Source organism: Giraffa tippelskirchi, chromosome 1 (assembly GCF_054371585.1).
Source record: "Giraffa tippelskirchi isolate mGirTip1 chromosome 1, T2T-mGirTip1v1.2.pri, whole genome shotgun sequence".
In the NCBI taxonomy this organism is placed as follows: Eukaryota; Metazoa; Chordata; class Mammalia; order Artiodactyla; family Giraffidae; genus Giraffa; species Giraffa tippelskirchi.
This window is the reverse complement of record NC_137275.1, coordinates 134326283-134354005: the sequence shown is the minus strand read 5'-3', so window position 1 is coordinate 134354005 and position 27723 is coordinate 134326283. Positions and strand designations below refer to the sequence as shown.

The 27723-nt window shown below is 36.0% G+C and overlaps 1 pseudogene across 2 annotated transcripts in view; it reads right to left on the bottom strand.

The window, feature by feature from the left end:
- LOC145509217 (protein CFDP2 pseudogene) overlaps nucleotides 1-27723 on the bottom strand; it is an 837797-nt pseudogene that overhangs the window by 293309 nt on the left and 516765 nt on the right. For both annotated transcript variants that reach the window (XR_014055918.1, XR_014055919.1), the window contains one exon: nucleotides 7486-7599. The product of XR_014055918.1 is annotated as a protein CFDP2 pseudogene, transcript variant X1 (transcript). The remainder of the gene's footprint in view (nucleotides 1-7485; nucleotides 7600-27723) is intronic.

The following is a 27723-nucleotide window of genomic DNA, read 5'->3' as shown; positions in this document are numbered from 1 at the left end:
CTTAGGAAGCATCACTACAAACAAAGTTAGTGGATGTGATGGATTCCAGCTGAGATATTTAAAATCCTAAAAGATGATGTTGTGAAACTGCTACATTGAATATGTCAGCAAATATGAAAACTAAGCAGTGGCTACAGGACAGGAAAATGCCAGTTTTCATTCCAATCCCAAAGAAAGGCAATGCCAAAGAACATTCAAACTACCACACAATTGCACTCATTTCACATACTAGCAAGGTAATGTTCAAAATCTTTCAAGCTAGGCTTCAACAATAAGTGAATTGAGAACTTCCAGATGTTCAAGCTGGATTTAGAAAAGGCAGAGGAATCAGATATCAAATTGCCAGCATCTCAGTGATCATAGAACATCTTCAATGATCGTAGAAAAAGCAAGAGAGTTCCAGAACAACATCTACTTCTGCTTCATTAACTACGTTAGTCTTTGACTGTGTGGATCACAACAAACTGTGTAATTTAAGAGATGGGAATACCAGACTACCTTACCTTCCCACTGAGAAATCTGAATGCAGGTGAAGAAGCAACAGTTAAAACTGGACATGGAACAAAGGACTGGCTCCAAATTGGAAAAGGAGTACATCAAGGCTGTATATTGTCACCCTGCTTATTTAACTTATATGCAGAGTATATCATGGGAAATGCCAGGCTGGATAAAGCACAAGCTGGAATCAAGATTGCCGGGAGAAATATCAATAACCTCAGATATGCAGATGACACCACCCTTGTGGCAGAAAGCAAAGAGGAACTAAAGATCCTCTTGATGAAGGTGATAGAGGAGAGTGAAAAAACTGGCTTAAAACTCAACATTATAAAAACTAAGATCAAGGCATCTGGTCCCATCACTTCATGCAAATAGATGGGGAAACAATGGAAACAGTGAGAGACTTTATTTTCTTGGACTCTAAAATCACTGTGGATGGTCACTGCAGCCGTGAAATTAAAAGATGCTTGCTCTTTGGAAGAAAAGCTATGACAAACTTAGACAGCATATTAAAAAGCAAGACATCACTTTGTGGACAAAGGTCCATCTAGTCAAAGGTATAGTTTCTCCATTAGTCATGTACAAATGTGAAGTTGGACCATAAAGAAGACTGAGCAGTGACAAAATGATGCTTTCAAACCGTGGTGCTGGAGAAGACTCTTGAGAGTCCCTTGAATAGCAAGGAGATCAAACTAGTCAGTCTTGAGAGTCCCTTGAATAGCACGGAGATCAAACTAGTCAGTCTTAAAGGAAAGCAACCCTGAATATTCATTGGAAGGACTGATGCTAAAACTGAAGCTCCAATACTTTGGCCACGTGATGCGAAGAGCTGACTCATTGGAAAAGACCCCGATGCTGGGAAAGATTGAGGGCAGGAGAAAAGGGGGGCAACAGAGGATGAGTTGTTTGATGGCATCATCAACTCAATGGACACATCTTTAAGCAAACTCCGGGAAATAGTGAAGAGCGGGGAAGCCTGGAGTGCTGCAGTCCATATGGTCGCAAACTGTTAGACACGACTGAGTGACTGAACAACAACAAATTCCTGAAAGATTGGTCAGATATTGATTTATAAATAAAAAGGAATTTATTGAGTCATGGACCAGTTTCACATCATTAAGGATGACAACCTGCTCTAAGAAGAGCAAAGACTTTCCTATGCTGAATTCTGGAGTACACAGTCATAAGGAAGCTATTTCTACATTAGGTGAAACAGTAGAGAAAACTTAGCTGAAATGTACTGACTAGTTGTTCAAGATATTCAGTTGAGATACCAAAATCTGGAGCTTTGAAATCAAAACACAACAGCAAAATATGGAGTTTTAATGGGGTAGCTAAGTTGATTTTAAATTAAAAATCAACTAAAGAGAATTTCAGAAGGTGAATAATAAAACTTAAATACTTAAACCTAAGCATCTAAGTCTGAGGTTATTGCTGAAAGCATTTTTGATAACAAAGAGGACCTTCTTTTATTCATATTTTTAACAAGTATATATTTACTATCTATACTACTCTTATCACCTCTTTTTTTAAAATAAAATTAGCACCCACATATTTTGCATCAGAGAAGGCTTATCATGAGCAAAAATATAAAGACCAGAATATCTATATCCACATTTTTCAGATACTTATATAAACATACACAAACAAACAAACAGAAAAACTATTCTCACAGTAATATTTGTATATGCCATCCCAGTATCTACATACAGGTTTCTGGTATGAAGTTATAAAATTAATCTAAGTCTCCTAGATATAGTCATGGGTCAAAATATCACACAAATAGTTCCTGTGGCATAAGCAGCTCCTGCCATAAAGTCAAAGCTTCAAAATGCCAGCAATTTTGCCTCCTAGTTTAACAGATATTAAACTAATTAGCTGAAGAGAAGCGAACATCACCATGGTCACTCACTAGGGTAGTAGGCCAGAAAAATAATTCAGAGAGCAGAGATGGAGCAGAAGAGTACTGTTTTGTTCCATGGGTTCCAGCTAAGTGAACTGTCACTGCAGTTCTCAGCCCTTGGAGTTTTCTGATAGAAATGGGCTCTCAAACTTATTCTGTTCTCTATAAAGCAGGCACTTACTGGTCTCTTGCCACAATGCATCTTTTCAAGGTATCTTGGCTCTAGGCCAAGCAGTCAACTAAAATTCATTATTTTAACTTTCAGAGAATCATCTAATGCTGAAATTGGAAGGAACTTTAGAGGTCAGCTAATCTAATCTTTTTATGATGCATGATTCACCATCTATTGACTGTTGGCCTGCAAGGTGATATATTTGGAACATTTTCTCTGGCCTTCCTTCTGGGATCTGAGAAGCAGATTCCAATCTGAGTGTCACTGTAAGATTGTGTGAAAAGAAAAAATGTGATGGTCAGACTGATGATGTTTAAATTCTGTCTCTGACTGGACTTCTGTGTCATTTTGTATAAGTTCATTGCTCTGTGCTTCAGTGTTTATATCTGTAAAATGAGATGTTAATAATTCTCCACTCATAGAGAGGTAAAGTTTTTAAGAATATTTCCTAGCACTCAGTAATGCCTAATGAGTTTTAATTACCATTTGCACTGAACTCTACTGACTTAATATTTCCTCTTTCTCACAGCTATCTCTTCTAACAAAACTTTAGTACTCATTTTCACCATCAAAAAGAGATTAATAAACCCTTGCTCTCTTTTGCCTACTGTTTAGGAAAAACATAAAGGATATCTTATCAGTTAAGTTTAGCTGCTGGAAGTTGTATTCAATGATGGAGCAATGATATCTATGAATCCCAGATATTAGTATCTTTTTTAGCACAGAATATCTCAAAGGCATTCTAGTTATGTTATCACTAATGTGTTCAAATGTTTTATAATCACTTCCAATTTTTATATGTTCTGAAATGTCAAAAATTTGTGAAATGGTGAAATTATAACTTAAAAATAATAAACCTGACATTATAAAATTGCATGTTACTTTAATGTAACTGGAGGCTACTGAGTTTTGTTTTAGTTAAAATAGGAAGACAGTGGGAACAGGGACCACCTATATTTCATTTATTGCTATATTTATAGTTGATACCTGCATATTGTAAGTTCTGAATAAATGCTGTTGAATGACTGACCTAATTAGTGATTAAGCTATAAATTTTGTAGTAATTAAACATTAATAGAATCAGTATACATTTTACTAAAGAGAACTGGCATTAGCATGATTAATTGCTATTGTCATCAGAATGTAGATATTGAAAAGTTAATACATTAAAAAAAATATATTAAAATTTTAGCAGGAAAATCATACATAGTATTTATACTTAAACGTACATATTTGTTTGCTAAATAATGTGCATATTTTAATTTGCAACTAGTTTATTTTTGCTCACTAAGCATCTGTATGGTCTCTATGTACTCGATAAACTATACATTTTTAACAATGGATATATGAATGTAAACTATATCTTCAGCTAACAGCAAATGGAATATTATTTCAATATTCTCATCTTGATAGATTCTAGTATACTTACTTGAGGCTTAACCAGTGACAGATTTCCATTTGTCTGTCCCACAAACTGAGTAAATTCTTTCAACTTTCTCAAACTTCACAGTTTCCTCCTCAATGTCTCAAACTCAAAAATGTCCAGACTAGAAATTTTTACTGTGAGTTCCTTATAGAGACACATGCTACTTTTATTTGCTATAAATGATTACCCGATAGAGTAATTTCATTATCCATGCTTCTTTTAACACTTGCCCTTTTATCCTTCATGTTTTTATACTGTAGTATACTTTTATACTTCAGAATCTCACCGTATTAGAGACTATAAGTCAGGATTAGACACCTTTATGCTGTGTTCACAAATAAATAATTTGCAGTTGTTTTCACATTAATATATTTATACATTAACTATCCTATTTGATTACAATAAACATTTTACTATGAAAGTTGTTGTTTAGTTGCTAAGTTTTGTCCATCTCCTTTGCAACCCAATGGACTGTAGCCCCCCCAGGCTTCTCTGTCCATAGGATTCTCTAGGCAAGAATACTGGAGTGGGTTGCCATTTCCTTCTCCAGGAGAATCTTCCTGACTCAGGGATTGAACCTGCATCTCCTGCACTGCAGACAAATTCTTTACCACTGAGCCAGTGAAAGATACATAGATATATATTTAGCATGTACAAATATATACATACAAAGCCACAGATGCAATTTCTTTCCTATGACCAAAGAAGACAACAGTATTTACAAACACTTTCAATTCTATTTGTTTTACAATAAACTTGAGTTGTTATTGCTTTTTCTTATTTTACTATTTCCAAGGTGTTTTTTACTCCTCTGGTTAATTTTGACCTAATAACTACTCTATGAGTTCAAATCATTCTGCCATCTCATGTGATCTATATCCACAAGGACATAATTATCATATTCTTACTCTGTTCTTTTATATCTTAATTACTCTTCATATTTCTTTGAGCTCTAATTTGAATATTCAACTTTCATTACTTGGAGGCATAAAATATATTATACTTATATATTCTATAATTTATACTGTTTTTTAAGAACAGGGTTTTTCACAGACTTTGTACTTAGCCTTGTCATCATATCAGATAAACCCAGTAACTTCAATGTACATGGTCCAGAAATTCTATTTGAGACACTATTGGCATCCCATATAAAATTCTATTGGAATTATTAACTTTTAAAAATATGTTTCTATTTTTCTTTGTTTTTGAATGATGGAAATGATAGATACCATTTTTATAACATCTATTGCATTTTTAACATAAAACATGTATATCTACTGTATATATACATACATATATGCATATATATAGTAGAAAGTAAAAGTCACCTGTGGTCCCTTCAAGCTCCCTACTTCTACAGACAATTAAGTTTAAAATTCTTCCATTTGTCCCCACCTACAATAATGTTATAAAGAAATTTGCCTTATAGAATGTGTGAGCATCTGTAAGGGCTGAGGTGAAGTATTCTTGGGAGATTCGTTTAGCTATCTTCTCCTTCATGCATTAAGAACTGTATTTTGGCTACTAGGCCCTCACTACCTCCCAGATCCTGAACCTGGCTGACATTTAGGTACAAAAGGCTGGTGGGAAGAGGCTTAGTTGCTGGCATATGTTGAACACATATGAGGAGTGTTAGATTATCCAAGTCTCAATAAATATAGGTAATAGGACACTGGCATGTTCTAAATCATGCAAAAAAAAGTATTCCTATTTCTCTTTGGTATTTTAGTTTCTCAAAAAGTAAATGTACAATTATCAGTTAAAAATAAGAGTTTCCCATCCTGAAAGAAAATGTAATTGTCCTTATATATAAACTATTACTAGTATTATTTGTCACATATATACATATATATATATTTTTTCATTTTCTTTCCCTATCAAGACCTTTTCAGGAAAGTCTTGATTTTAACATAATAATAGTACATACATTGAATACTATGTAGATTTTTAAATATACTTCTCTTGTTTTAAAACTAATTACTGATTTTATTAATTTCAGTTAGACTGCAATTATGCCAATAATTTAAAGTCTTTATAGCTTAAACACTAGCAATCATTAATTACTTCATACACACTGTCTAATTTATGTCATTTACATGCATATTTGCATACTGAAATTTATTTTTGAATATATCAATAAAATTTAAAAAAGGACATTAAATATTTTTTAAAATCTTTAACATTTTCAAGAAATACTTACATAATATTCTGGCTATAAATAATTAAAAGGAAGAAAGCTGTTTATACTAATTTTCCATGGTAAATAATTTAAAATATGAAATTGTCTGTATACAAGATGTGCCCTGAATATGTGCTGAAATATATATTTTGTACTTCGGTCTCTCTGATATTATTTGTGCTTTCACTTGGGCTATTCTGTTGCATACTATTTATATCCTAGGATATGACAGATATTATGAAGAAGTCTTTGAAATAACAAATCATAATTTTTCCAGTATCATTTTGTGTCTGCTATACAGTATTTGCTAAATTAGGAGTTAAAATTTAAAAAAGTTTTTAAGTTTATATAATGACAAAGTAATATATATCTTTAAATTTCATGAAGAAGTCATATATTTAAACTCTTTACTTCAGATATATTCCTAAATCAGTAACTAAAAAGAGTTAATCTTGCAATATCTAAGATCTAGTATTTCTTGGTTGTTCTCAAAACCTATTCATGGAAGTTCTAGCATCTAAGGACTGAGTATCAACATTTTCTCCTGCAATCTTTGCATTTCCCAGTCTTTCTAAGTATCCCTACCTAGCCACATCTAGTAAGACAGTGATAAGATCCTGCATCATCTACCCAGATTGAGACCTGCTTCATTCAGGAAGTTCCACTGACTCATAGAGTTGGAAGCCCACATAGTATAACTCATGGGATACTCAGCTTCAATGAGTTCCTACCAAGGGTCTTCTTTGGAAATAAATATCAAGAGTCATACTTACTAGTATTATTTCAGAAGAATAAAATACAAAGTGAAACGTTTGTCAAACATTTGATCTGTACTGTCTTATCCTTACTATGAGGATTAAGGTCACGACGTAGATTAAGTATTAGCTCCATTTTATAGAAAAGAAAAAAAAAATACTCCTGAATCTAACAGATATAAATAACTTATTCAAAATCACATGATTCCTTAAAGCAGACAATAGTTTAAATCCTAGTTCTATCTTATTATATAGCTTGCTTTTTTAAGAAAAACGTATTTTTTTTTTTTTTCAAAAATAGGCTAATGCATGTTTTACAGATTACCACATTTTTGATGTTTGACTGTTGACTTCTTTTTAACTCTCAACATTTTCCCGCTTTGGCCCCACTCTGGATAGGCTGATAAAAGAGTCTGTGCAGCATACTTCTTTCTTTGGAGCACATGAGAATTTTAAATTTCACAATTCTCCTGCCAAGGTATGAGATCCCCTAGTTATACCCCTTACAAACTGTAAACCCACTCCGTCTGCTTTTCCCAAGCCACTTCCTACCTGCTTCCACAAACTGATTTCCTTAAGAGTCCTTGTGTGAAGATTTTCTGTCAACTGTCTTGGTGTGTGAAGTGTCTTCAGTGTCAACATATTAAGTTTGGGCTGAGTGTCCATCTGCAAAAGAACAAAATATTTATAACTCTACCAAGGAGTTTCCAGGCCAGTTTTCAACCAAGTTAATGATATTGCCAAGAGATTCCAAGGAAAATACCCAAAACATAACTTGCTTGTTACAAGTAGTTGAGATATATCAATATTCTCAATAGGTACAAGTTTGTAAACTAAAAACTTGATCCTCAACTCGTTTTCCTATTTCATACTTTCATTGGACATTGCTGTGAACATGATAACTTGCAGGATGTAAATGCTGTTCATTTTTAAATATTCTTTGTGTCTAATATACAACAAAGTGTTATTAACTCAGATGTGTCTGACTCTGCAATCCCATGGACTGTAGCCCAGCAGGCTCCTCTGTCCATAGAATTCTCCAGGCAAGAATCTGGAGTAGGTTGCCACTTCCTCCTCCAGGGAATCTTCCCGACCCAGATGGTTCAAATGGTAAAGAATCTGCCTGCAACCTGGGTCTCCTGCACTGCAGGCAGATTCTTTATCATCTGAGCCATTAGGGGATCTCAATATACAACAAGCACCCAATAAAAACTATTTGAATAATAAATTAACAAACATTACTGATTATTCCACTTACATTTATTCTTAATAAAAGTGATACATTGTAGAGGTCTACTCAAGAATCAAAAAGTCAGATTGACCATGTTCATACTATTTTAGATTTTTGACAGTACTAAAAAATAACATTTTCTGCAGATAGTAAAAGAAAGAGTATATATATTCACAAGCCCAAAATACACATCCATGCGGAATTATCATCTAAAATGAGGGCAATATTCAACAAAGATTGTCAGAGCTTGGGCCAAGAGAAGGTTGATAGTGACTTTAATACTCCAAAATCAACATGGAAATATAATTGTGTTATTAATAGGCTAAATCAGGCTATGGTCCGACTAATTAATTAGATGTCTTAATTTAGTTATGCTATTAATGAACTCTGATCCTTTTTTAAGAAATTAATTGAAAATAAGAGCATTACATTTATATTATAATTCTAAAACAAACACATAAAGAATTGATCATCTGTCAGTTTTTCCTGCTTTTCCACATAATGAAAGTGAAAACAAAAATGTTACAACGAAGCTTATACATGGATCTTTGGAGTTTCACGCATTTGCACAGAATTCTTTTCCTCAGGGAATATTGCTTTTTTAAAACTCTGCTGTAAATTGTGCAGATATTAATCGGTGTAATGCCCCTGTTAAATCACCCTGCAATAACGATTTGTACAACTTGTTTTCAAATTAATACACTAACATTTAATGAGATAATTAAAATTCTTTAAAAATCATAATTTTTCGGGTTATTTTCTTAGCTCTTATTGAAGATGCACATAATCCATATGAAGAAATGGAGAGGATCTCCCTTGTAATATATCTAGTATAATTTTTACAGTGTTAATATAAAAAGTGGTGTTTTCATGCAATAAATATATTAGAAATAGATGGAGTCCCAAAAATTAAGTATTACTTCCTGACATACTTATTTAATTCCAAAACAGCACGGGAGGAGACGTTCTACTTTGAAAGTGAATTTGCAAAAGCTGAAGAAGTGAAACTAATCAAAGGCCATTAACTCAAACGTATTTGAATGTTGCAACATGAAAACAATTCACAATAAATGGAATTTGAAATTAATAGAAAAGGGGAAAGGAATTGGGGGGCAAGGGAAATGAGGTTTTTTTAAGATGTGGCAATCATTGGCTCCTGACATGTGGAAGGTTCTGGTCTTATAATCATGCTACTTGAGTCAATATTCTTGAGAATCTTTATTACTGGGATGCCCTGTCAGCACTGATCTCTTGGAAATGCAAAACATAATTTTTTTTTAACCAAGAGATATGAACTCAAGGGTCAATTCTTTTTAACTAGAGTCATGAATCTAAGTGTTAATTCCACAGATTTTCAGTGCAAATGTTTGTATTAACAGAATCTATGAGAATCCTTCTAGTAAGATTAAAAAGGAGCCTTGCTGCTGCTACTGCTGCTAAGTCGCGTCAGTCATGTCTGACTCTGTGCGACCCCACAGATGGCAGCCCACCAGGCTCCCCTGTCCCTGGGATTCTCCAGGCAAGAACACTGGAGTGGGTTGCCATTTCCTTCTCCAATGCATGAAAGTGAAAAGTGAAAGTGAGGTCGCTCAGTCGTGTCCAACTCTTTGCGACCCCACGGACTACAGCCTATCAGGCTCCTCCGTCCATGGGATTTTCCAGGCGAGAGTACTGGAGTGGGGTGCCATTGCCTTCTCCAAAAAAGGAGCCTTAAATAATAGTTATTTCCAGTTCTTGGCTAAAGGTCCATATTTATCCTTTTGAACTTATTAGTAATAAATTTGGTTGTATGGGTGTGTGGAGGCTCAGTCATGTTCAACTCCTTTGTGACACTATGGACCGTAGCCTGGAAGCCTCTTCTATCCACCGGATTTTCCAGGTAAGTACTGGAGTGAGTTGCCATTTCCTTCTCCAGGGCATCTTCCTGACCCAGGGATGGAATCTTTGTCTCCTGTATTTCCTGCAGTCACAGGCAGATTCCTTACCATACAGTGCTTTAAAACTTTATAATAATACATTAGATAATTGTGAAAGCTTTTAAGTATCTTTTATTCTCCCAATTTTTATTGTTGATTATGGATGATAAAAACAAAGGTGCTTGTAGATGATGAGTAGCACTGGATAAAATGCTAATACTTAGACTATTTATATTATTCTGAAAGCAAACATGAAAGTTCCAGGCTAAAATCAGACAATTATTAATGACAGCAAATAACCACATCAGTTTCCTGTACCCGACTCTCAGAAGTATGTGATGAGAGGCAAATGGTTATCCACACATATACAAAAAGTGATTTTCTTTTATAGAGGAGAAGAAACTGAAATTATGAGTTTTTATGAGGACCGGTATACAGTTATACTCCTCTCAACTTGAGAAAGAGAGAAACCTTGCCTCCCTAATGAAAATAAATCTCAGAGGCAAGAAGAGGAAGGACCCTAATTTAGAACCATTTCTATTGTGAACATTAAAAAAATGGCTCAGGGATTCATCTCACTGTGAAATCTGAAGCATACATCTGTTTATAATACACTAAAAGTATAAAAGAACAAATCCTTCCAGAGAACAAAAGGAGACAGTCTCTATATTTAGTCTGCTAATTTTCATTGCTCAGGCCAGAACCCTGAAGGAACCCTGAGAAATTTAGGAAGAACTACATGCCTGGTGTCTTGCAAAGATGTTTTTAAAATGTAAAAATATAACATGAGTGTCTTTGGTATTGAATATTTAAGTTAGATAAGCCAAGGTGTAAACAGTCTTAATGTTTTGAGGTTTTCAGTTTACACTGAGATAGCTGTCTTTTGATTGAGCAAACTTTCTAGCCATCCAGAAAGCAAACAAACAATTACAATGCATTCACGTTCAGGTGAATGATACAACTGTATAAAATCCCCATTTGCTAGCGTTCAAACAGCTATGTGCCACTTGCATATATCTTTGCCAAAATTCTGAGGTTGGCAGATGGGACATGTACCAGAGAGAAAGTCTCAAGAATTTTGAGTGAAAATGCCTAACAGATAAGTTGCTCACTGCAACCTTATCCCCAGGTCAACTCTCGGTGTGGCCCTTGGTGACAGCCTTCACTTACCAAGTCTTTCACCTATCTTGTATTCATTATCAAAAGAATCTTTAAATTTTATAAAACAGAAAGTAGAATCCTTACTTTAGGAATCACATTCAACTAATTTCTAAGAATGTAGTCGTTAATTACTCTTGAATGAAAACCTAAATAAAGAACACTGAAAAGCCTTTTGAATCAAATTAAAATCAATCAAATCATATAGCATATATCATAATCTGATATATTACCAAATGTCACTTTTTATATCTGAGTAACAAGTATAATAAATCTGAAAACAAGAATTAATTGGTAAATAGTATCTAGTCTTTGGATTTCAGTATGAACATTTTTCTTTTCACATGAGAAGGCTACTTTTGCATATAAATTATGACAATGGAACTATGTTTTGGGAAACAATTTTGAAAATAGCTTTGTGTTTATTAAAATTTGGAGAATATCAAAGCTTACTTTCTTTATTAATCATTTTAATCTCTTTATAAAAAGACAGAAAAAAAAACCCTGTTAACTGGGCCATTTCAAGACAATCCATACTCATTCTTGTTTTATACTTGATGTAATCTCAATTATTTATGTTAATTATCATCTTAACCAAAGGAACCAATTTTTGTTCCCTACAGACACAAACATAATGACAACTATATTACAAATCCATAAACTCTACATCTTTATGAGCAGATATTTCTTATAACGTTCAACAACTCTATTGTAGCAAAAAAAAAAATAAAGGTGATAACATTTTACAAAGGCATTTTCACATTCAATATGGTAAACAAGGCAAATTATGCTTAATGACCAAAACTTCTATTTTTTCTTGCCCTCAAATTATCCAAGAACCCAAAGATTATTTATTTAAAAAATTTAATGTTAGTCTAAGGTTTTAAATTTAATTAAGAATTTTGAAATTGTAATTAAAGTCAATACATTATTCTCTTGTTATTCCTAGTATTACTAGAATTTATGGGACTTAACACTTTAAGAGCTATCCGATTATTACAAACTAATTTCTTTCTACTGCTAAGTCACCTCAGTCGAGTCTGACTCTTAGCAACCCCATGGACTGCAGCCTACCAGGCTCCTCCATACATGGGATTTTCCAGGCAAGAGTACTGGAGTGGGGTGCCATTGCCTTCTCCGAATTTCTTTCTACACCATTTAATAATCTGAAAGCTTAAACTACTATGAGAACAATGATAGCTTCTTTAACTCAAAACCAAATGTTGGAACTTTCCAAAGATTTATATCATGAGAAGTTTAGACATACTCTTGTATAAACTGGAAATTCTGTTGCTATTTATTTACGTACTAAAACATGGAAAAATACATGTCCATTACTTGACTTGTGTTATTCACTTAACAGTAATATTACGTGTACTTATTTTTAAGACAATTTACAAGCTTATGTGTTTAGAAAACTAAATTTTAAGTTTTTAAATCATACTTAAGCTTTCTTTTTCATTTTATGGAACTAGAGATCATCTTTTCTCTAAGATTTTGAGCCAGGCCACTGCTCTACTTTTCCAAGTTGTAGGGCTTTTAAAAAACACTCACATATTTTAAGCAAAATGATTTCAGTTTAGTAATTTTTATTTACCTTTTTTTTTTTTTTCTGTTTTGAAGACAATATATATCTAGATTGGATATTTTTAGAGTGAACACATAACAATTTTTGATTAACTGATCTCCAAAAATCCCCAAGAGAGAGGATAAGAAAAGGAACAAAATAAAAAGAATAAAGAGGAAGTTTTGAAGAAGCCAGTTTCAGACAAATGTGAAATTATTATTCTCATGGGAAAGATTAGATACAAGAATCCTCTTTTGAATACACATACACAAACATGCATGCACACACACACGCACACATGTGCACACACACACGAGTCATTATAGCTCATTTAAGTAAGTGAACTCTCATATATATTCTCTTCAGACAAACAAATATACAGTCTGTCTTCTCCTTTTTCAGCTAAGTTGTCTAAAATGAAAAATGAAAAATCTGGTCAAAAATTTCTCCAAGTGTCCATTGTAATTCTAGATTTTTCTTTATGGATTTTGAAAATCCTTTCAAAATTAAGGATTTTGAAGATTTAAAAATCTTAAGGATTTTGAAAATCCTTTCAAAAATTAAAATTTGTGTGTTACTGGCATCCATACAAACAGGCAGATGGGAACTGGCTTAGTGGCAAGCTTATTAAATGATGGCTGTCCTTTTATCCTTTTTTTGATGAAAAAAAATATTACTAAGAGTCCTCTGACCAACACTGCACTCTTATCTATTTCATAAAAGCTCTCAGAAGTGATAAAAAAAAAAAAAGAAATTGTAGATAATTACTCTCTGATAATGCTGCATTTACAACTATAAAGAAATTGCAAATGTAGCAATTAAAAAAATACCTGGAGATGTGGGAAATTATTCAACTATTTCCTAAAAAATTCTTGGATAAAAGAGGTAATCAAAATTTAATTTTTAAATAGTGACTCCTATATTTAAAACTATGAAATTGATGACAATTTTACTGAGAGGAATTAACCATCATAAAAACCCATCATTAGTCACAAAGGGAAAGAATGAAAACAATAAAGGACATATTCGATAATATAAGAAAAAATACTAAAAATTATAAGGATTATACTTCATGAAAGAAAGCAGAGGGACTTCCGTGCTCAGTGGTTTGAGAAACTGCCTGCCAGTACAGGAGACACAGGTTTAATCCCTGGTCCGGGAACTAAGAACTCTCAAGCTGGAGGGCAGCAAAGCCTCTGTGACAAAAAGGCTGCAGGCGCGCCTAGAGATCGGGCTCCACAACAAGAGAGGCCACTGCAATGAGAAGCCTGAGCACACCAACTAAAGAGTAGCCCTTGCTCGCTGCAATTAGAGAAAGCCAGTGCATAAATGAAGACTCTGCACAGCCAAAAAATGAATAAATTTAAAAAAAAAAAAAAAACTCCCTAGGTGATTCTGATAAAATAAAGATAACAGAAATTTTGAAATGGAAAGAGAAGTGCAACAGAACTAAGAAGTGATTCTTGAAGTACAAATTAATATTGTTATTGTTTAGTCGCTCAGTCATGTCTAACTCTTTGAGACCCCAGGGGCTGCAGGACGCCAGGCTTCCCTATCCTTCACTATCTCTAGAGATTGCTCAAACTCATGTCCACTAAGTCAGTGATGCCATCCAACCATCTCATCCTCAAACTAACAGTGGTATATAAAGATGAGAAATATGAAAAAGATGCTGTCTAAAGTGAAAATTGTACTGGCCATACATGAAGGGCCTAGGGTGAGTTCAAGAGCCTGTTCAAACAAGGAAGAGAACTGGATTCTCAACTCAATTCTGCTGCAACAAGGGGTTTTTGAGATGAAGTGAGGGAGATTTTATGGCATCTTTGTTTGCTAACTGGTCTTACTATAAAAACTAAATTTTCTCCTGTCTTCATGGCTGGAGGAAGTTTTATAACTTGGAGGTAGGCTCTTACTCTTCCACTGGGACTGGGAGATTAGGATGCTCTTAAGCCTGATGATTATGTTTCACTGGGATGGCTCTAGGTCCTTGAGAAAGATATTCCTGGGTTGTAAAACTGCCAAGAGACTTTTAAATGACTTATAGCTCACAGAACAGAGTCAGAATTTGCAATTATAAATTTTCTAAAATAAATGTTCCAAGAAAAGAGAGGCAGAGAGCTTGAGTCAGAATCCTATCTCAAGGGTAGATAAGCTAAAGGGAATATTAAGGCCCTGTTGGTCCATACTCTAAGATGACATGGTCCCACAAGTCATTACATTCAAATTTTAATATAACATAACATATACTACCCCTGGAGAAGGGATAGTTTACCCACTCCAGTACTCTTGGTGGCTCAGATAGTAAAGAATCTGTCTGCAATGCAGGAGACCTATGTTTGACCCTTGGGTTGGGAAGATCCCCTGGAGGAGGGCATACAACTCACTCCAGTATTCTTGCCTGAAGAATCCCCATGGACAGAGGAGCCTGGCTAGCTGTAGTCCATGAGATTGTAAAGAGTCAGACACTACTAGGTGACTAAACACAGCAAAGCATACTAAAAAATGTTATCACATGATAACTAAATTGTTTTATAGCACAGAAAAAGGCAAAACATGTCCAACTTTGTAACCACAGCATAACCCTTATGTCTAAGCATTACAAAGTACCATATGTAAACTACCAGCCAACCTAATTTCTGAGTATTTACTGACACAAAAGCATACACCAAATCTAAATTTAACATTAATAGACTAATTTCAGCTGACATTTAAAAAAATAACCCACAGAAAAAACTGGGTTGTGTGTCAGTTGGGGTTCTACCACGAGACAGATGATATACTTAAGATGGGTTAATTGAAAAGAGATCAATGAAGGGTCTATTTACAAAGGTTTGAACAGACTTAAGAGATCAACATGGATTCTGAAACTGCAAGGCAGGAATTCTGAAACAGTGGGCAAAGGCATAGGTGATATCACTTAGATACAAGGAGATACATTACATCGAATCCTGAAGGGAAAAAAGAGGTATTCACGGAGTCCAGTGAAAACTTGAGCCATGGACATCTAGACAAACTTTCTGTTGTTGCTGTTCCGTCGCTAAATCCTTTCTGACTCTTTGCAACCCTGTGGACGGCAGCACGCCAGGCTGCCCTATTTCCCGGAGTTTGCTCAGATTCATGTCCACTGAGACAAACCTCAGCACCATAAAGAAATACAGCCTTTGCCAGATATGTAGCAAAATAAAAAATAGGAGGTGCGGGAATAACCATCTCCCCTCCTCTCCTCCTCCCACTCTAAGACCTTCTGAATATTGTTTGTACGGGTCAAACACAGCCTGAAGGCAGAGGGCAAAGAAGCCTTCCAGGTAGGGCAGACAGTGTTGGTACACAAATGAGGGGGTGGGGAGGACAGTGAGGATTGTATGTTAATTGCCAATGAGCACCAAGATCAGGAGAAGTGCTACATTTTTCTGAATTGAAGCCTAAGTTGTTTGGAAGATGTCATTTTATGTGTTACTAAGAAATAAAAAATGCTGGCAATTAAGTTATAACACAATATTTTTTATCTGATATGTAAAAATATTTCTTACTAATTTAAAATTATTTTAGATGTAGACAAAAAAAAAGTTACTATTTATCACTGTATGCCTACATAAAGACAAAAATATGTGCAAAAGCCAGCTGAGAAATTCTTTAAGTGTCACTATTTACTCTGATTATTCAAAATCACTTTGACTCAGCTTTCCTATACTCTATCACCTGTACCATTAAGAACATTAATGAGGTGACTTTTTTTAAAGAATGCCTTAACATCCTTTTCAGGAGTTTCTTCCAAGACACAGACACTTGTTTTTAAGTTTTGATGCTGGTATTGGCTCTACTGTATCAGAAGTTATCAATGGAAAGTTTCTAGACAGCTCTCCAGATTAATGTTCCTTCCTCAAATGATCCATGAATGGATTATGAGAGAAAAGAAATAAAAATCTTCTCTCTTTGTGAAATCAATAATATTTTAAGTCACTGTTATACATAGATGAAGCTTTATTACGCTACACTAAGATACCATGTTAAGATGGATCACAATTTAAAGGATTATACAAGACTCCTAGGAAGAAAATTATGTTTTTAAATGTACCAAGGAATATATGAAAGTGAAAACTGTTAGTCGCTCATGTCCGACTCTTTGCTACTCCATGGACTATAGCCTACCAGGCTCCTCTGTCCATGGAATTCTCCAGACAAGAATACTGGAGTGGGTTGCCATTCCCTTCTCCAGGGGCTCTTCCTGACCCAGGGATCAAATCTGGGTCTCTGGCATTACAGGCAGATGCTTTACTATCTGAGCTGCCAGGGAAGCTAAAGGAATGTATAGAAACTAGCAACAAATTAAGACAGATAACTTTTATTCCTTCAACAAGTAAACATTAAGAAAAACACTGTGTATATTTTTTAATCCATGTTTCTTTATGTTTCCAGTGAGTTGTATAGTCTATGTTTTATGGGGCAGAATTATGATCCTTGACTATTATATCCAAGAAATCTGCAGAGGTTACCAAAAAGACAATTATGCTGAAAATTTCTACAGATCTGAGAGTGAAGAAAGCGAAGGTAGTAGGCAGAGGAGCTGTGCAATTCCCTGCCAAGTGGAAAAAATAAGAGAACTGCAGCATGTCGCTGGGATACAATTTTTCTGTTTTTCCTTTTTTTCTCCCCCAGAGGGAATGCTGAGAGTTAACCAGGTGCATTAAAGTAGTCTTCAATAGCTTCTCCTTAGTAAGTTCTAAATATGAAATTAAAGGTCTGTATTCTAGAAGAAGGAGATACTGAACAAAAGCAACCTGCCAGGTTACTGGACACAATAGGGCTCTTGATATCAGGAGGAGTATTTGAATCTAGGATTAAATACTCCTTTTGAGGGCTTTTGCTTCTAGCAGAGTGTGCTGGCCAAATTAAATGTCTGTTTCCTGCTTAAGTATGGGGCAGATGACAACATGTGTTTGCCTGCCTAAATTAACCACAGAGAAGACCTCCCCCCACCCCACCCCGATTGATATCAGTAAGTTAACAAGGAAATACTAAAGTGAAATTGGTGATATTTACTTCCATTTCTTGTTCTGCACTACAATGTGTTTTAAAATATGGCAAATTAATGTTAGGCAATGCTTCAAGACTGAACTTTTATCAAGGAATGCTGTTTCTGTGGGAGTAAAAGAAAAACATAAATCCATGGGTTTTTGCAAATTTGTATAGATATGAGAGTTAGACCATAAAGAAGGTTGAGTGCAGAAGGTTGATCCTTTTGAATTGTGCTGTTGGAGAAGACTCTTGAGAGTCCCTTGGACTGCAAGGAGATAAAACCAGTCCATCCTAAAGGAAATCAGTCCTGAATATGCATTGGAAGGACTGATGTTGAAGCTGAAGCTCCAATACTTTGGCCACCTGATGTGCAGAGCCAGCTCACTAGAAAAGACTCTGATGCTGGGAAAAATTGAGCGCAGGAGGAGAAGCAGGCAGCAGAGGATGAGATGGTAAGATAACATCACTGACTCAATGGACATGAAACTGAGCAAACTGGGAGATAGTGAAAGACAGGGAAGCCTGGAGTGCTGCAGTCCATGGAGTCACAAAGAGTTGAACATGACTGAGTGACTGAATAACAACAACAAAATTAACTCATCCTTTGAGTTCCTAGCTGCTTTAGTTTAAAACACACATACACAATGCATGTATATAAACAAAGGGATACAGATACTTTACTTTGTATTTAATTCATCCCATGCAAAATCCTACTTGATAAGGGTAAAAAAGCCATAAAATGCAATCTTTACCCTCATACCATCATATCATAGTGGCATCCGTTAAAACAAATAGTAGACATAATGAAAATGAGCAGGACTCTATGGGGCCCTTTCAAGTACAAAAGTCCCCCCTAGTGTCCTCAATTTCCTATTTGTAAAAAAAGGCTTTAGTCTCCTAGCCCTTCTTTGAGTTTCAAAGGACAGATCAATGCAGTTACTAATTAGGGAAGTGAGGAAACATAGAAACAAAGGAAAAGCAATCAAATGCATGCTGACTTAAAAAAAAATGCACAATGTAAGAGTTGCAAGTTAAGTTTTATTTGGGGCAAAATGAGGACTGCAGCCTGGGAGATAGCCCTCAGATAGCTCTGAGAAACAGCTCCAAAGAGGCAGGCAGGGGAAAGTCAGTGTATAAGTAATTTCAGTGAAGAGGGAGTTCATGCAATCAAGCACACATTTTTGCAGAAGTTTTTGCTAGTTACTAGAAGCAAATGTCATTGTGAAGGAATTTAGTGCTTTTCTAGATATGAGCAGATGAAAGAATTGGGCTCATAAAATCAGTTTCTGAAAATATCTGTTTGAAAACCCGTTCTGCCACTTTTTGAGAGCACAGAGAGCCTCATATCTGATCTCCACCTTGAACTCACTTTAGGATATGTTGAAGGTCAGCAGTTTCAGCAGCACATGATTTAATCCTTACAGAAGTGGATGGCAAGTGCCAGTTTGTAACGGACACAAGTAAAGTAATGACAATAGTTCATTAATAAAACAGAATCCTAGTTCCTCTTCAATCTGTATATACATAACCATCTGACAGATCTTGAGTTATTTTTCAGGCTCTAAGACCCTCCCATCCTCTAAGGGGATGGTTACTACATGCTGACCACAGCACTGGACCTGATTGGAACCAGAATGTCAGTTAATTGACATTAGTGAAACACTACCCTGTTACCTCACCACCAATCAATCAGAAGAAAGTTATGTACCCCCTGAAGCCCCATCCCCAAGTGCTGTCTTTAAAAATTCTTCTCTGAAAGCCATCAGGGAGTTGGGTCTTTTGAGCATGTGCTACCTATACTCCTTGCTTGGTATGTTGCAAATAAAAGCTGTACTTTTCTTCACCACAACCTGGTGTCAGTAAATTGGCTTTGCTGTGAGTTAGTGAGTAGATCCAGGTTCCTTCAGGTGACAACAGTGACTAAGAAAGCAGCATCTCCTTGCATGGCTAGATTTTTGCAGTAGTGAGCAAAGTGAAACACAAAGAATGGGAAATATGAACCTAAATGATAATCTCCGCTATCTCTCCCTTCTACTTTTGGCTTGCTTCTGAGATAAGAGAAAAGGGGCCAGGGTACCACTTTTAACAGAATGACATAACCATTGAGGGCACAGCATAAACTGGTTAGAAATGATTAGGCCCAAGATGGCAGAAAATTCAACTTCTGATAGACCTTGAGTCTCATGATATGCCCATTGTAATACATTAGCATATGCTAAACAACACATCTACAGGCACCGTGTCAATTCTAAGTCAATGGATAAAAGGCCAAAATGGGCAGTAACCCAATTCCTGGAAATCCTCACTCCCTCTCGAAAACAGAGTGATCCTCCTACGCAGTTTATGAAATTACACAATCCATAAAAACTAACCAGCCCCACACTCGGGCCCCTTGCCTTCTGAGACAGCCTATTCTCTATCTATGGAGTGTGTATCTCCCTGATTAAATCTGCTTTCCCTTCATGTGGGCTCCCTCTTGAATTCTTTCCTGCATCAAGCCAAGGAACATCACTTGGCGGCCCGTCCCAGGGGCTCTCTGAAGACCTAGGACAAGACCATCCTCTTGCATCCTATTTTCCTGCAACAATTGTGCTCACACTAATATATTTCCAAATGATCATTTTCTATTTAGACTTTCTAATTGTTTTTGCTAGGAGGATTAGTTCAATATGAGTTAACTCTAAATTATCAGAAATGGAAATTTCATATTTTGATCTCTCCAGGTGATTTTAATGTGTTCTGAGAATTTTGATTTAGCCAAATGCTGACCTATTAGCTTAAAATTGTAAAGATTTTGTCAATTGGATTATGAATTGAGTTTTCATATTTACCTTTAGTATAATAAATCAGATTACATCTTTAACATTTGTTCAAAATTTCTACCAACTGGTAAGGTCTAAGAAACAAGATAAACTTCTTAGTGTGTTATTTTTGTCCTGTAAACAACTGCAGTTCTCATAATTTGGAGCAGCTTGTAAACTTTAGACAAGTTTTATTCCTGGGGACTCATTCATCTTTGTGTCTTTTGTAAAGGATTTAGTATATTGTGGTATGTCAGCATATCATCTTCAACAGGCTGAAATCACTTCTGAGATTTTTAACCTGTAATCTTTGTTCACAAAAGCAGGTATAGATTCCCAATTTAATACGCATCTGAAGAACTAGCAGCAGGCATTATGTATCCCTAAACATTTTAAATAAAATGATATACATTTCTAACTTGATTAAACATATTATTCTCCTAACAACCCTCTGACTTCAAGATTGATTTCTATAGAACTATAAAAATTACAGATTATGTAACCTGACTTTTCTCATACAATTCATCACTGGTATTCCTATATAACAGGCCAAGTGTTTAAGTAGAAGGGCTTCGGAATATTCTTGTTTTATTTTTTCTTTTCTTTAAACTTGAACTTGATCTCTATTTGGGGCTATATTTGTTACTTTAAATGTAATCATCTGAAATCTTTCTTTACTAATTGAAAGGACATCAGTACTGGTGGTTAACTGGTACTTTGCTGATGAAACTAGATAGTTGAAGGGCAGCAATTCATATGGAAACAACATACATCCCCATTTCTTAGGCAATTACTTTTAAAATTCAAAACCGTGTATCAAAGACTATACTGCAAAGGGCAGAGTTCTCCATCCTTGTTGTTGTTCAATCCCTAAGTCATGTCCCACCCTTTGTGACCTCATGGACTGCAGCATGCCAGGCTTCCCTGCCCTTCACAATCTCCTGGAGTTTGTTCGAATTCGAGTTCATCCTTAGCAAAAAAGAAACTTCACACAAATCCTCTTTAAAGCTTATCAAAGAGTCTTTAATGAGAAAAAATATATTGTAATCTCTAAAAGGACCAGTTTAGTAGCAAAATGAATTTCTAATGTGTGGGTCCTATCATTTTGCCACTTCATAATAATTTAGCTTCTTAGTGGAGAACGTTAACTCTTTCAGCCTTTGAGGAAAATTTATAAACCTTACTGCCAACAGCAGTGCAGCTGATGGGCACTAAGTATTTAAAGTCTATCAAACTAACCATGTTCCAAAATGTCTTGTGTGGGAATGATGAACTACTCCCTGCGGGTCAAAGTGCTGCATGTCCCCTACTTCTGAAAGGTCAAGCAATTTGGTTCAGAAAGGGTAATGTGTTTGTGTTTCTAAGATAGCAAAATTTGAGTTAAAGTTGTACATTTCTACATATGTCTTCACATATCCAATCCTCAAAAGAACATGAAGAGAAATAAAGCTGTGATGAACTATCAGTTTGTGCTGAGCATTTGGCCCTAAAAAGCTTATTTTAGACATTTTAGTAGCATTTAAATATAATTTTTTAGATGATAAGAAGTCCAAGGTCAAATTCACACCTCTGTTCAAAATACAGTTTGGCCAATCATTATATAGAAACACAATGATGTTTCCAAACATTCCTATTTGTGAAAGAATAAAATTGGATGTATCTCTTTTTTATTATATCTAAGGTTCACAAGGTCAAATTTTGAGAATGTACTTTCTTTTGTGTTTATTTTGCTCAGCCTCTACTTAATACATGTAACAAAATCTAGCAGTACATTATAATTGTATCTTGTCAAGCGGCTGTTTGAAAAGCACAACAGCAAAATATTTGTTTTTTGGAGCAAATATGACATGATGGTGATTAAGTAACTGGAAATTGAACTTTACTAATAACCACAGAAGAGGCTGAGAAGAGGTAATGGGTGGACTGCAATGTGTATCTGAGGACGTGAATTAGCTTATATACATGCAGAGTACATCATGAGAAACGCTGGACTGGAAGAAGCACAAACTGGAATCAAGATTGCCAGGAGCAATATCAATAACCTCAGATATGCAGATGACACCACCCTTATGGCAGAAAGTGAAGAGGAACTAAAAAGCCTCTTGATGAAAGAGAAAGAGGAGAGTGAAAAAGTTGACTTAAACCTCAAAATTCAGAAAACTAAGATCATGGCATCTGGTCCCATCACTTCATGGGAAATAGATGGGGAAACAGTGGAAACAGTGTCAGACTTTATTTTTTTTGGCACTGCTGATGGTGATTGCAGCCATGAAATTAAAAGACACTTACTCCTTGGAAGGAAGGTTATAACCAACCTAGATAGCATATTTAAAAGCAGAGACATTTCTTTGCCAACAAAGGTCTGTGTAGTCAAGGCTATGGTTTTTCCAGTGGTCAGGTATGGATGTGAGAGTTGGATGGTGAAGAAAGCTGAGCGCCGCAGAATTGATGCTTTTGAACTGTGGTGTTGGAGAAGACTCTTGAGAGTCCCTTGGACTGCAAGAAGATCCAACCAGCCCATCCTAAAGGAGATCAGTCCTGGGTGTTCATTGGAAGGACTGATGTTGCAGCTGAAACTCCAATCCTTTGGGCACCTCATGCGAAGAGTTGACTCATTGGAAAAGACCCTAATGCTGGGAAGGATTTGGGGCAGGAGGAGAAGGGGACGACAGAGGATGAGGTGGCTGGATGGTATCACCGACTTGATGGACATGAGTTTGGGTAAACTCCAGAAGTTGGTGACGGACAGGGAGGCCTGGCATGCTGCGATTCATGGGGTCGCAAAGAGTCGGACACGACTGAGCAACTGAAATGAACTATCTGGTTGAAGGAAAAAAATAAAAGAACAGAATGTTTTCCAAGCTACTAAGACAAAACAAATCCTAATTATGCTTTATTTCTACAGAAAAAAAAATGTTGCTTTTCCTTTCAGTAAAGCAAAAATGTTGCCCATCATCAAGCCATCAACCAATGCAGCCATCACCAACTATGTGCTGTGATGGGAATTGAGGATAGTGAAAAAGTATGAGGATAGAGATAGTTAAAATGCATATTTAAGGAATAACTTCAATGGTTTCAGACTCTTACATCTTCCTACATGTGGAAAAGCACTAAAATTAAAAACTGAGATATCTTTTTCTGTGGCTAGCAGTAATTTTTTTGATGTTCAACTACATTTTTTTTTTCTTTTTTGGTATTTTAGCAAAAACTCAGGTATATCCCAGGCTATACTTCTCAGTAAGGCCTCAAATAAAACATAGCTTGCAACTTTTAGGCTGTACATTTTTCTTCAGTCAACACTTCCCTCATTTCTCATGCTAATTCTGGGCATTATGCTATATACAAACTTGGAGCTATTTTTCTATTCCCCATACCTCTTTTAAAGTGTCATTTACTTTTATCAACTATTATGATGTCTGAAAATAATTTTTATCAACATGTCTTGTAGATTAATCTATATTCAACCAGTTAGAGACCTATTATAAACTCAAGATTGTTAGATGCCACATGAAATGCAGCAGCATAGGAAAATCCTGTTGCCTTTATAAAATTTATAATTTAGTTAACAATGACAACATTAAAATAAACAACATGCCATTTTTCTGTCCATATGACTATCATCAATTAAGATACTAATAGTTGGAGATGATGCAGATCAGTAAAATATTTTAATATTTTTATAGATTTAAGAAGGTGGGAAATTGCCCTGGAAAAGTGGTACTATTTTATAAATTAAAATTGTATTAAATGGAGAAACACTGTCCTCCCTGTATTACCAAAAGAATTTCTTATGATGTATACTGGAAAACGGAGAAGGCAATGGCACCCCACTCCAGTACTCTTGCCTGGAAAATCCCATGGATGAGGAGCCTGATAGGCTGCAGTCCATGGGGTCGCTAAGAGTCGGACACGACTGAGCGACTTCACTTTCACTTTTCACTTTCATGCATTGAAGAAGGAAATGGCAACCCACTCCAGTGTTCTTGCCTGGAGAATCCCAGGGACGGGGGAGCCTGATGGGCTGTCGTCTATGGGGTCGCATAGAGTCGGACACGACTGAAGCAACTTAGCAGCAGCAGCATACTGGAAAACAAGATAATAGGAGTCCGGTCTACAAAAATACAGCTTCCCAGGTGACTCAGCAGTAAAGAATCTGCCTGCCAATGCAGGAGACACAGGAGACATGGATTAGAACTCTGGATCAGGAAGATCCCCTGGAAGAGGAAATGGCAACCCACTCTAGTATTTCCACCTGGAAAATTCCATGGACATAGGGGCCTGGTGGGCTACAGACTATGGGATCGGAAAGAGTCAGACACAACTGAGTGACTGAGCCCTCATAGATACAAAAACAAAACTCAGAAAAAACTGAATGCCCATCCACAAGAGAACAGATCATACACTTTAAAACAGTCAAAAAATGGAAGTATTTAACATAAAAGGACATAAACAAGCTAAAAATATATTCAACAAAATGAATGAGTATTAACAATGTGATTGAAAGTTTAACAAGTTATAGGAGATTATATCTCATGATACCATTTATTAATTAAGCACAGTTTTGAAAAATTATTTTCAGGAATTTTTATTGAATGAACACAAACAAACATATCTGCAAGGAAATAACATACAGAACTATAGGTGGCTTTTTGTTTGTTTGGTTTGGTTTTTGAGTTTGAAGGTCGCAGGTATCTGGATGGGACAGGACCAAACTGGATGATGGAGGTCTTTGTTAGTATCCTAGATTTTGTATTGGATAGTGGGTTTATAGATGCTTATTTAATTATTTAAAATGAATAGATGATAGACATATAGATCAAGGAATAGACTGATCAGCAGAGGGATGACAGACTATCAGAGTCTGTCATAATAATCAAAGTGAAATAGGCTGGTATCTGGGATCCTTTACTGCAATGTGTGCTTCTGGACAAATGTCTCCTTGGGCAACAGGATACAAAAGATGATAAGGGACTAAAAATAACTGGGTGCATGCCTACGCATACATACTCAGTCACTAAGTGTCTGACTCCTTGCTACCCTATGGACTGTAGCCCATCAGGCTACTCTGTCCCTGAGATTTGCCAGGCAAGAATACTAGAGGGGGTTGTCATTTCCTTCTCTAGGCAGTCTTTCTGACCCAGGAATAGAACCCCCATTTTTGGCTTAGCAGGAAGATTCTTTGCCACTGAGCCACCAGGGGAGCTCTGTGTACATGCCCAGTTGGGGCAAACTGTGAACAACAAGACACAAAGGCAAAAACCCCAAATGCCACTTCTGAGGCGTTAGGAGCAAGAGCAGGTGCTGCACATAATTCCTGCACACAGCACCACCAAGGAGGAAGGCAGATCACCTAAGTCACTGCTCTGGTGGTCCACCCATGGATCTATCTCCACCCTCATCTCATTTGAGGGGCCAGATTAACCACCCCAACCCCACTCCCACCTACTGAGTGAGCAAGGTAACTCATTACTTCTCACCCCCTAATGCTGTATCAGGAGTCCCAAGGAAGCCTGGTCTGAATTTCTCATCTGTCCTCATCAATTTCTATTGATTCAAGAGTTCAAGAACTCAGGTTGGTAACAAACAAACAAAAAAAGCATGGCTCTAAGTTTGTGTTCCTTTGTCCATCAAAAGAAATAAAGAAATCAAAGATGGTCCTCAAATAAGTAAAAGAAAAAAAATCCTACTTGTAATTTGGAATACGAGTCAGAAAATTTTATTGAAGGGAAAATGTGTTTCTTCAGTTGACCCTTCTTTATTGCCTTCACTAAAAGAAATAGGGGAAAACAATAGAATGGGGAAAGACAAAAATCCCTTGAAGATAATTGGAGATATCACAAGAATATTTCTTGTAAAGATGGGCATGATGAAGGACAGAAATAGTAAGGACCTAACAGAAGCAGACGAGATTAAGAGGGGGCAAGAATACGCAAAAGAAGTATACAAGAAAGGTCTTAATCACCTAGATAACCACGACGATGCGGTCACTCACCTAGAGCTAGACATTTTGGAGTGTGAAGTCAAATGAGCCTTGATGGAATTCTAGCTGATCTATTTAAAATCCTAAAAGATGCTGCTGCTAATGTGCTGCACTCAATATATAAGCAAATTTGGAAAACTCAGCAGTGGCCATGGGACTGGAAAAGATCAGGCTTCATTCCAATCCCAAAGAAAGGCAATGCCAAAGAATGTTCAAACTACTGTACAATTTTGTTCATTTCACATGCTAGCAAGGTGATGCTCAAAATCCTTCAAACTAGGCTTTAACAGTACATGAACCAAGAACTTCCAGATGTACAAGTTGGATTTATAAAAGGCAGAGGAACCAGAGATCAAACTACCAAAATCCACTGAATCATAGAAAAAGCAAGGGAATTCCAGGGGGGGAAAAAAAAACATCTGCTTCATTGACTATGATAAAGCCTTTGACTGTGTGGATCACAACAAACTGGAACATTCTTAAAGAAGAGATGGGAGTACCAGACCACCTTACCTGTCTCCTGAGAAACCTATATGCAGGTTAAGAAGAAAGAGTTAGAATTGGACATGGAACAATGGATTGGTTCAAAATTGGGAAAGGAAGATATCAAGGCTATATATTGTTACCTTGCTTATTATCTTTTATGCAGAGTACATCATGTGAAATGCCAGGCTGGATGAAGCACAAGCTGGAATCAAGATTGCCAGGAGAAATATCAATAACCTCAGATATGCAGATGATACCACCATTATGGCAGAAAGCAAAGGAGAACTAAAACATTCTGTTGATGAAGGTAAAAGAGGAGAGTGAAAAAGGTGGCTTAAGACTCAACATTCAAAAAACTAAGACCATGGAATCCAAAATTCCATCATTTCATAGCAAATAGAAGGGGGGAAGTAGAAACAGTGACAGATTTTATTTTCTTGGGCTTTAAAATCACTGCAGATGGTGACTGCAGCCATGAAATTAAAAGAGGCTTGCTCCTCGGAAGGAAAGCTATGATAAACCTAAAAAAGGTATTAAAAAGCAGACTAAACAACAACAGCAAGACTGAGTTCTTCCAATAGCAATGCACTTGATCTTTATACCACTATAATTTACAAATATAATTTTTGAATGTC